This window comes from Bombus flavifrons, chromosome 12 (assembly GCF_040668555.2).
Source record: "Bombus flavifrons isolate JBK064 chromosome 12, iyBomFlav1_principal, whole genome shotgun sequence".
Classification (NCBI taxonomy): domain Eukaryota; kingdom Metazoa; phylum Arthropoda; class Insecta; order Hymenoptera; family Apidae; genus Bombus; species Bombus flavifrons.
This window is the reverse complement of record NC_138453.1, coordinates 1,704,253-1,714,604: the sequence shown is the minus strand read 5'-3', so window position 1 is coordinate 1,714,604 and position 10,352 is coordinate 1,704,253. Positions and strand designations below refer to the sequence as shown.

The following is a 10,352-nucleotide window of genomic DNA, read 5'->3' as shown; positions in this document are numbered from 1 at the left end:
CGAGGACTAATATTCACTAATATCTGAAAAACAAAGAAGTCTAAAATTATTTAAGTGGTCAATTATATTTTGCAGTAATGATTTTGTTTGATGATTTCACATATCATTTATACAAAACATCAAATTGAAAGTATATATTAAAAGTATAAAAAGATATAGGTAAAGTTAAAAACATTAAAGATGACTGAAGATAAATGACACGACTTGAACATGAAGTTAAAAATTCATAATGCATTTTAATATTTTTTTATAGTGTGATATCGTTCGACTATAGCTTTATTTAGTCATAACTGATAGTGTTTCTTTTTAATTAATTTTAAGACCACTAAATTGGTGTATTTTATTACATATTGCACTTTATAAAAGCAGAAAAAGAGTTACAATTAATTGGGAACAATTCCAGGTAAACAATAACTGATAATAACAATAACAACGAAAAAGAAAGCGCTTTGCTAAAGTCAAAAAGGGAGATCTCCCCGTTCGGTCACACAGCAATGTTCTTCACAGAGGGGAGATCCGATGGTTCGGTTGGCTAAATGTTAAGAAAAGTAAAAAGAGCCAACACCACACGGAGTTCCCAAGCGGTCACCCATCTAAGTACTAACCGTGCCCAGCGCTGCTTGACTTTCGTGATCGGACGAGAACGAGTACTTTCAACGCGGTATGGGCGTTGACGGAAGTAATCAGTTTTGTTATTTCATGTTATCGAATAGACAAAATAAGTAGCGGCACATGATTTAGAGAACAATTTAAATCATGTTGTTGTTTTGCCTCGGAGTATCAAGACCGTTAGGTTACAAGTAATGTAAGAACAGGTATACCAGGTATGTACATATGAAACCGGAATTTTTGTATAGAAAATACACGTTTATTGTATGAAAATGATTAAAAATATTTTATTCGAAGTATTGCGGAATTTGCCTATAGATGACCCTAGCTGATAATGTAGTTATCACTAAATTTTTTTTGGTGACATTTTGGCGACCCTGCCAGGATCCATTCGCTTCAGTGTAAACGAAATTACGATTTCGGCATACGTGCACCATTGAAGATTGAAGGATCAGCGGACCTCTGCATAGATCAGCTCACTTTGCGTGAGAACGACTTCTACGGAAAGCGGACTACGGTCATCACCAAAACTGAAACTGGTTAGAGCAACATTCACGAAAAGAAGAATACCCAGGTAAAGAACTGGATTCTATTAAACACTATCGTACTCGTCGCAACAGCTTGAATAGTACCGACTCCGACGATAGTATAATAACCACTATGAGCAAAAGATCAGAAGCACATCTTCTGTTAGCTCTATGGCTACAGGTGTGGATCCAAATATTCGGGCCATACTAGACGTTATGTAAAAACAGAACGAAAGACACGAACTAGCTTTGAATAACTTGCATAAACTAATACACGACGAAAGTGAACAACGCGTTAGAGAAATTGAACTCTTAGGTAAGAGTCTCCCTGAACTACGAGTAGGAATTCAGTCAGTTGCCACATCTGAATTCAACTCCATTGTAACTGAAGACGCTAGCACCAGCACTATTCAGAAAAAGCGACCACCTGTTCCTAAAAAGACAGTGTTCCTAAAATGGACAGTGAAGAAGAGGCAGAACGCAGTATCCGCCACATTGAAATCGAGAATTATGAAGACTTGTTTGAAAACCTCAGAAAATTTGTATCCGCGAGTATTGCATCTAATGAAGCTCGCGATAAACTTCAACGTACGCGACAAAACTTTAACAAATCGGTACACAGTTATGTGAAGAGGTTCCGACACAACCTCAACGAACTGATATACGCACTCCAATACGAAATTTGCGATCCAATACGTCGAGCAGTTGCTATAGATCTTGAAACTGAACGAGCCACCAAAGTCCTTATTCTAAATTTGAAACCCGAAATAGAAATACGCACAAGGGCTACAAGACCGAAGAATCTCCAAGAAGCACAAGATACAGCTTTCGAGGCAGAGTTATTTATAGGGGAAATCGAACGCAACAAAAACATAGTAAGAAGAAGAACAATGAATCAACCAATTGCGAGAGCCAACGCCCAATTCCAAAGAACACCCAATGCAAGAAGAAATATCACGCTTGGCAACACCGCTCGACCAAAGCCAATAAATCCATCTACGGAAAGAAGAGCGACAATGGAACGACCACCGCCCAAATGTTTCAAATGTAATCAAACGGGACATTTAGCCAACGCTTGTACCCAACAGCGAAATTTTCAACCAGCCAGCCAAAGAAACTTACCGCCTCCGAGAAATTACCATATAACGACGGACGAAGAGAATTTGAATCCTGAGGAAGAAATGGAAGAGAACCAACAATAAGAATTAACGCCATCACTGGAAGGCTCCTCACAATTACCATCGGATCAAAACTTGGACTTAAGCGATATTTAGTAGACACTGGTGCCGGAATAAACATAGTCAAACGCTCAAAAATCATTTTCACCCCATTAAAAGACGACAAGAAAACGTTCTTTATGGGCAATGACAAATGCGAGACAGAGCAATACGTTTACCTTAGTATCTGTGACAAAAGAAACAAATTCTACATAGTACCTGACGACTTCCCACTAATTGAAGACGGAATCATAGGGTTACAAATGCTAGAAAACTATCAATACAAAATTACAAATGACCAAATCCAACTCAATGATCATGTATTCTTATTTCAGCCACCACAACTAATTTCTCCAAGACAAACCAGAGTCGAAACAATTTATCTGGACAAGAGACCAACGCGAGTATGCTTCTGCAATACTGGTGAGCAACCAATACCGATTTCTAATGATCTCTCTAATGAAGTTGATCTCGAACAAATCCAAAAATTAAAAATCATAATTAGTACGAGCCATATTGAAAATAATTTCCGCATTCCTATCGAAAATTCCTCTTACACTACATTGACGTATTCAATTTAGACACAGACACTTTACCATGCACCGATTTAACAAAATTCATCGTCACGTTCAATGAAAACAAAATCATAAACACAAAATTTTACAGACCACCCGAGGCACACAAATTAGAAATCGAAAAACAAATCAAAGAAATGTTAAACAAAAACATAATCGAAGAATCAGATTTACCGTACAATAGTCCAGTATGGGTAGTCCCCAAGAAATCGGACGCCTCCGGAAAACAAAAATGGCGCATAGTGATAGGTTTCCGTAAATTAAACGAATTAACTGATCAAGACGCGTACCCTTTGCCAAACATTGACGATATACTCTCACAATTAGGAAACGCAAAATTCTTTTCCGCACTAGACCTCTCTTCTGGCTTTCATCATATATCAATGGACGTAACATCAAATAAATATACAGCTTTTAGTACGCCTCAGGGACACTTTCAATACAATCGAATGCCATTGGGATCAAAAAACGCCCCAGCTACATTCCAACGCATGTTGGACACAGCACTTCGCGGTTTATTAAACAAATGTTGCTTCGTTTATTTAGACGACATCATAATATTTGGAAGTACGATTCAACAACATAACAACAACCTTGCAATTGTATTACAGAGATTAAGAGAATTAGGACTAAAGATTCAACCAGACAAATGTGAATTCTTAAAACCAGAATTAGAATACCTTGGACACATTATCACACACGAAGGAATAAAGACACACCCTTTCATTGAATAGACAAACAACAAGATAGCTTTCAAACTCTCAAAGACGCATTATGCAAAGCCCCGGTATTGATATATCCCAACTTTAACGAAACATTTACATTAACAACCGACGCCTCTAACGAAGAAATAGGCGCTGTTCTTTCGCAAAACGACCATCCTTGTTGTTACATCTCCGGAACACTAAATCCTCCCGGAAGAAATTACTCAGCCACTGAAAAAAGAACTCCTTGCAATTGTGTGGGCGGTAAAACGTTTGAGACAATATTTGCTAGGAAGACCATCTCATAAGAACCGACCATCGAGCTTCAACTTGGCTTAAAAATTGTAAAGACCCCTTATCACGACTAATTAGATGGAGATTAAAGCTAGAAGAATACGATTACGAAATACAATATCACAAAGGAAAAGATAATACGGCTGCTGACGCACTTTCGAGACAAACTATCAACAATTTGACAACTGAAGACAATCTCCTTGACGAGTATAACAAATGGGAACAAAACGCCGACACACTTCCTAAACGACTAAAGATAGTCCCCAACGAAAACTCCTTCTTCCAAATAACACAAGAAACTTTAGGACCCTACGACAAAGAGAAATGGTTTAAGAAGATCATGAAATCAGCTACAAAACATAAAAAGTTTGGCATAGGAGACAAAAGCTTCGATGAAATCGAAAAGGCACGAATAAAAACATTTTTGATGTATGTTAATGACAAAATAGAAGAAATAACCTTTGCATACGACCCGATTCAAATTCTAACAGACGAACAAGTTGACGCGATTATAAAAGAAAACCATAACGACGTTTCAGGACACTTAGGTATACAGAAAACTTACGCAAACGTCAAAGAACGATTTAAAATCCCACATTCGTTCTCAAAAGTAGAGGAATCTGTCAAAAATTGCGTAGCATGTGAAAAACAGAAACTTGTCAGAATCCGCGCGAAAGAAATTCCTGTAATACCTCAAACCCCCATTGAACCAAACGAAAAAGTAGCAATGGACATAATTGGTCCCATGCCAAACACTAAACGAGGAAACCAATATATACTCTCTATTCATGATGATTTGTCCAAATACCTGATATTAACAGCTCTCAAGACACAAAGAACCGAATCCATAACATTTGTCTTATTGAATCATTACATTTACATCTTCTCAGCACCTAAAACTATACTAAGAGACCAAGGACAGAACTTTATTAGCGAACTCATGACGAAGTTCGAAGAAGCATTCAAAATAAAACATATAAAAACAACCAGCTTTCACCCACAATCTAAAGGATGCCCAGAAAGAACACACGCAACTGTAAAAAACGAGATACGAACAAGTCTAAACGACTCAGACAAAGAATGGGACGAAGTATTAAACTTCGTATGCTTAGGATATAACACAGCAATACACGATGCAACCGGTTTTTCACCTTTTGAACTAACCTTTGGACGAAAAGCTAACCTCCCATCCTCAATATCCAGAACCAGCAATTACACGTATGAAGAAATGTTTACACTATGGCAAAAACAATTGGACAAATACAAAACACTAGCTAGACAAACACTTGAACAAAGTAGAAAACGCTACATGCGATATCAACAAAGAAAAATCATTAAAACACAAACGGTATTTAAAGGAGACGCAGTTCTTATGCATAATGATCACAAAACATAAATTGGACGACGAATGGTTAGGTCCTTACCACATCGAAAAAGCTATGACTCCTTATTACGAAATTTTAATCAATAACCAAATTAAGAAGATATATGGTAACAAAATTTTCCACGAGAAAATATCTAAAGCATATTTGTATAATGAAAAAGTTAACGTATATATAGGAATAGATGTAAGCGATATATTTAACCACATCGATACGTTAGGAAAACACATAAAAGAGACCCAAAAACATTGTACCACCTCGTGTCGAGTAAAATCAGAGATACTTTCCTTAACCAACAAGTTTAATAACGTCAAAACGCTAGGAACACATTTAAGATTACTGTCTCATCCTAGAGTTAGGAGAGGATTGGTAGACGCTATAGGTTCAATCAGCAAAACACTTTTCGGAACATTAGATTCTGACGATTTACAATTGGTAAACTAGAATATCGACAAACTATTTAGCGAGGGAAACGAATTAAAAACCATTGTAGCTAACCAAACCGCTCTAATTAGGAAAATCCTAAACACCGACAACCTAAAACAATTAGAAAAAGTAAACGCGAACATACAAAATGAAACAAATCAAGTAAACAAGCGAGAACTTCTAGTAGTCAAGGTTACCTCTATAGAAAGCGCTTTGTCAGATCTACACTTTCAACTCGATGAAGTATTCAATTTAATTCTACTAGGAAAACAAGGAATTATTAGCCCCCAGATCATAAATCATCACACTTTCTTAGAACAATACGCTAAAGCTTTAGGAAATCACATCATGAATAAAGGATTTTCACCAGACGAAAATAATTTCCAAAACATTTTAGTCGCCTCTACACTCACACTGTTTGTCCAAAGCGAAAAGATCTTTAAAATTTCAATTCCAACAATAATTGTCTCAGAATAGGATATAGAACAGGTATACTCCATACCGACTCAAAAGAACGGAGCATTTCTCGCCCCATTAGTTGAACATCCGATATTTTTCACCTCAGGATTAACTTATATGAACGTAGACCAGATGTATTTGAACAAGCAATTTCGAATCAAACACGAATTGTACATTTGCAAACATACTCAATCCATACATGATAGACGTTCAAAACACGATTGCGCATCCGAAATAATTAGTGTAGACAATACCATGATATTTTGTAAATTCACAGTCTATAAGATCGTAGAAATAACTTTTATACCACTCAAAAACGACAATCACTACATAGCTACGCCAGAAAAACCAATAGAACTCAATGTATTCTCTGAAGAAGGACATCAAATTGTCAAACTGAAGCAACCCTCTCTGTTGAAAACTAAAGTAACTGTAGATATATTGTATGGAGAGAACCATATGAGAATCAGTAGCAATCCCAAGAGCATTTCTTACGCTATTAAGATCAAAACCATAAATATAACTAATAACGAAGATTCGAATAACGAACAAAAAGAGAATCAAGAGTAAGTTTTGAATTATCAACACCGCCCAAGGCCAAATTTCATCCATCGATTCCGCAGAAACGCAAGAACTTAGAGGACTAAGTTCACTCTACGAAGGGGGGAGTGTAACGCCCAAATCCACCTCATTGACGTCACCCAAAAGCCAGACATCTGCCGAACTCCGGATATGTCGATAACACTTAGTCATACGATAGCGATAAGAATGAACAATAACCGAACTCCCACCCATAAGATATGTGAATCATAATGAAGATATAAAACCCCCAGCCCTTTAGTCAGTTAGTCAGTCTGTACAGTATTCTACAATTGAATTGTAATATTGCCGTATTAACCCTTTCGCTACAGCAGTGTGCTCCGTCGGAGTGACACCGCTGTACGGGCCATCGTGCCGCCGAAATAGCAGTCCTGAACGGAGCACTGCGACGAAAAGCGTTCATATGTTACACGGTGCTTATCGGGTAAAATTGATATTTGGGTTGTAAGAGAAAAGAATGTTGAGTCGTAACCCAACTATTAATTTTCTTTTATCGAACTTTATTGTAATTTTGACACTTGCAATAATAGAATAACGCTGAACCGTAAAATGGGTGCTGTACAAGAACAGCAACTAGAACAAGAACTGCCCGAGCTGGGTGAAGTCTCGGTTTATATACGTTTTGGTTTGAGGATGTTGAGGGGCTCGGTGTAGGTTATGATGTCAAAAGCGTCGGACTAAGGTGCGTCACAGCCTTGGCGTAGTCTATGATGATAAGGTGGTGATGTGTCCAAAGGAGTCCGAAAGTCGGGGGTCTATATCCTATCTCTGATGGGGACTAAGGTGCGTTGCAGCGTTGGCGTCCGAAAGTCGGGGGTCGATGTCTTATCTCTGATGTAGGTTGAGAAGTGATTGATGTCACAGGCTTATGGTTAAGTGGTATCCCGCGGGCGTCGTCTATAGGCGACGTTCGTAGCGAAAGGGTTAATAAAGCATACGAATGGGCTATTGCTGATTCGCCTTTTTTTTATAACACCTGGTCATTTTTTCAAGAACCCAACATTTTTTTACTATTATTTTCCCATTATTTTTACGTAACACCTTCGACGTAACACAAGCACTCTAATTCAGAAACAGCAGTCCGTACCACCAGAGCGTAGCAGAAAATAGAAAAATGACTGCAAGATAAAAGCAAACCCCGGTCAATTTAACCACATTACATTTACAATACGAAAACGGAAACCACCTAATATCCAATTGAATAGCATATAACACAAACAAAGCAAGTTAAATACTAAGACTCCACTTAGATTCATAACTTATATGAAAGCAACATACTAAATCAATTATAGACAAAATACGGATAAAAAGGAGACAGATGTACTGGCTAACTAGTCGAAACTCTAAAGTCAACATGGAAAATAAACTAATAATAAACTAATAATAAAACCAATTTGGACATACGGAATACCACTATAGGGGACAGCTGCAATGTGTCAGGTAAATAAACCAGAGTCGCTTCTAGAGAATACTCAGAACAGTAGTTAACGCCCCATGGAATATCAGAAACGAGGATATACGCGAAGACCTAAAAATGTCAATGGTCAAAGAAGAAATCGGCAGGTACTCAAAAAAATACAAGGAAAAAATGGCAACACATCCAAACCAGCTAGCTGCTGAAGCGAGCAAAATTCTCATAGAAAGAAGACTAAAAAGAAAACACCCCACTGACCTCACTACGGAAATAAAATAGTCAAACTCGAAGATGGCATCCCGCTAGGGATAGCCACCCACAAATGAAAAATTTAACAAATATCCAGCTGAACAAATTGTAAAGTGCAAATTAAATAAAAAAAAAAAAAATGGATTGCGTGTTTGCTCACAAACGAGTAATCTAAGTGATGAAAACTTTGAATAATACTTGTTACTTGAGAATACCCATACTTAACCCTGCTGAGGTCTTCCATTCAACTAAATCATTCGGCAAGAGTTTGAAGAAGAAAGTTATCTTTGCATACAAAGATTCGTTTTTGTTTATTTTATCTTCTAACTAAGGTACTGGGGAAATGTAGTAGTATGTTACTATAACATTGCAAAAAATAACTTTCATTGCAAAGAACCAGTACATTCTATTATCGTAAACAAAATGTTGACATTAGTGAAATTTTTACGAACTCTTATTTTCTCTTTGAAATGTTTCAATGTATTTATAACACTCTCTACTACTTCTTTCGCAACTTTCCTACGCGGGTCATATTACCGTCTTATAATATAATTTTGCATCAGTGCGTTCCCTAAATTTTCTATGATCGCGCGTCTTTTTCTCAAATATGTCGATTTCAACAGTCGGATAACTTTTATGCTCTATACGTTTAAAGAATACAGAAGTCCTTAGAGAAAAAAAGGAGAACAGTAAAGACAAAGAGACCCGGAGACCGCAGCAGGGTTAAAAAGAACATTGTATTTCGACCAATCGCGGGGAGACGCAATCGCGAGGAAACACGTCAATGGGAGTCGTAAATTCCCGTTACGATTATAATAATCGACGCCGCGAATAGATCGATTCCCTAATTTCCGTTGAGGTAATAGGAGTGGTTGAGGTGGTATAACGCTACGATTAACAGGGTTATAAACTATATATTTTCAACAAATTGACACAATGAACTTACGCCGCTGCTTATGATATATGTCGTAGACGATGATTTGGCGTATGAAGAGGCGATATACATGCACATTATTCCTTGGTAATAGAGCAAGGCCCTTACAGTTGAGTTTCTTGTTGTAGTTGAAGTAGCAATAGAGGAGACTGATGTTCCGCTCTCATGCAATTGCGGAGGAAAGCTCGGTGTGGGTGTGTTTTCTTGAACGAAGAAAGCGGATTCGTTGCTCACACTTTTCGTTAGTAAGGTGAGGGTAACAATATATGATGCCTATTGGTTCTAGTCATGTTAATGAGTGGTGAGAGGGGAAGGAAACCTCCTACCAACCTTGGGCCTTGACGGTCAGACAATGAACGTCGCACGCATCATCTTGCGCGACGTAACAAACATGAATTTAATTTGTAAATATTTTGGATTCTTGCATCCTGATATTAACCTTCTGCTTAATCAATTTTCATTGTTAAGAAACATTTTGAACACTATCTACAATACAAAAATAAAATACTTTTTATACCACATTGTGAAAATAAAGATAGTTTATTTTTTACTACATATCTAAAATATTTTATTCGTACTGTAGATCAACAACTACTTAAAATAGTATTTAAAATATTTTTTCTATAAATTTGACCCAGCGGTGCTCAAGCACAGTTAACATATTCGCAAAGAAAATTCAAAAATAGAAATAACTTTTAATTATATAACATCTAACTCATTGGTTTTATCGGTCCCTGTAAAATACTATTTCGAATCAATTTTACAGTCCCTCATACAAGTAGTGACAAGTTTAACCATAATTAAAAAAGTATCATAATCAACATTGAAGTAGTCGAGTAATAATAATCTTTTAATGTTTCGAAAATCATATACAGTAAATAGAAAAATAATTATTTATGATAATATTGACATAATTTAACCGTTTGAGGGGTCTTTGAAAAACTCAGAGTCGAAACATCCCG

At 36.9% G+C, this 10,352-nt stretch overlaps 1 non-coding gene across 1 annotated transcript; it reads right to left on the bottom strand.

Annotated features, from left to right (window-relative positions):
- Positions 1-556: 556 nt before the first annotated feature.
- Positions 557-675, bottom strand: LOC138185844 (5S ribosomal RNA). The gene has a single exon (XR_011174726.1). It is a non-coding gene; the product is annotated as a 5S ribosomal RNA (ribosomal RNA).
- Positions 676-10,352: the final 9,677 nt, after the last annotated feature.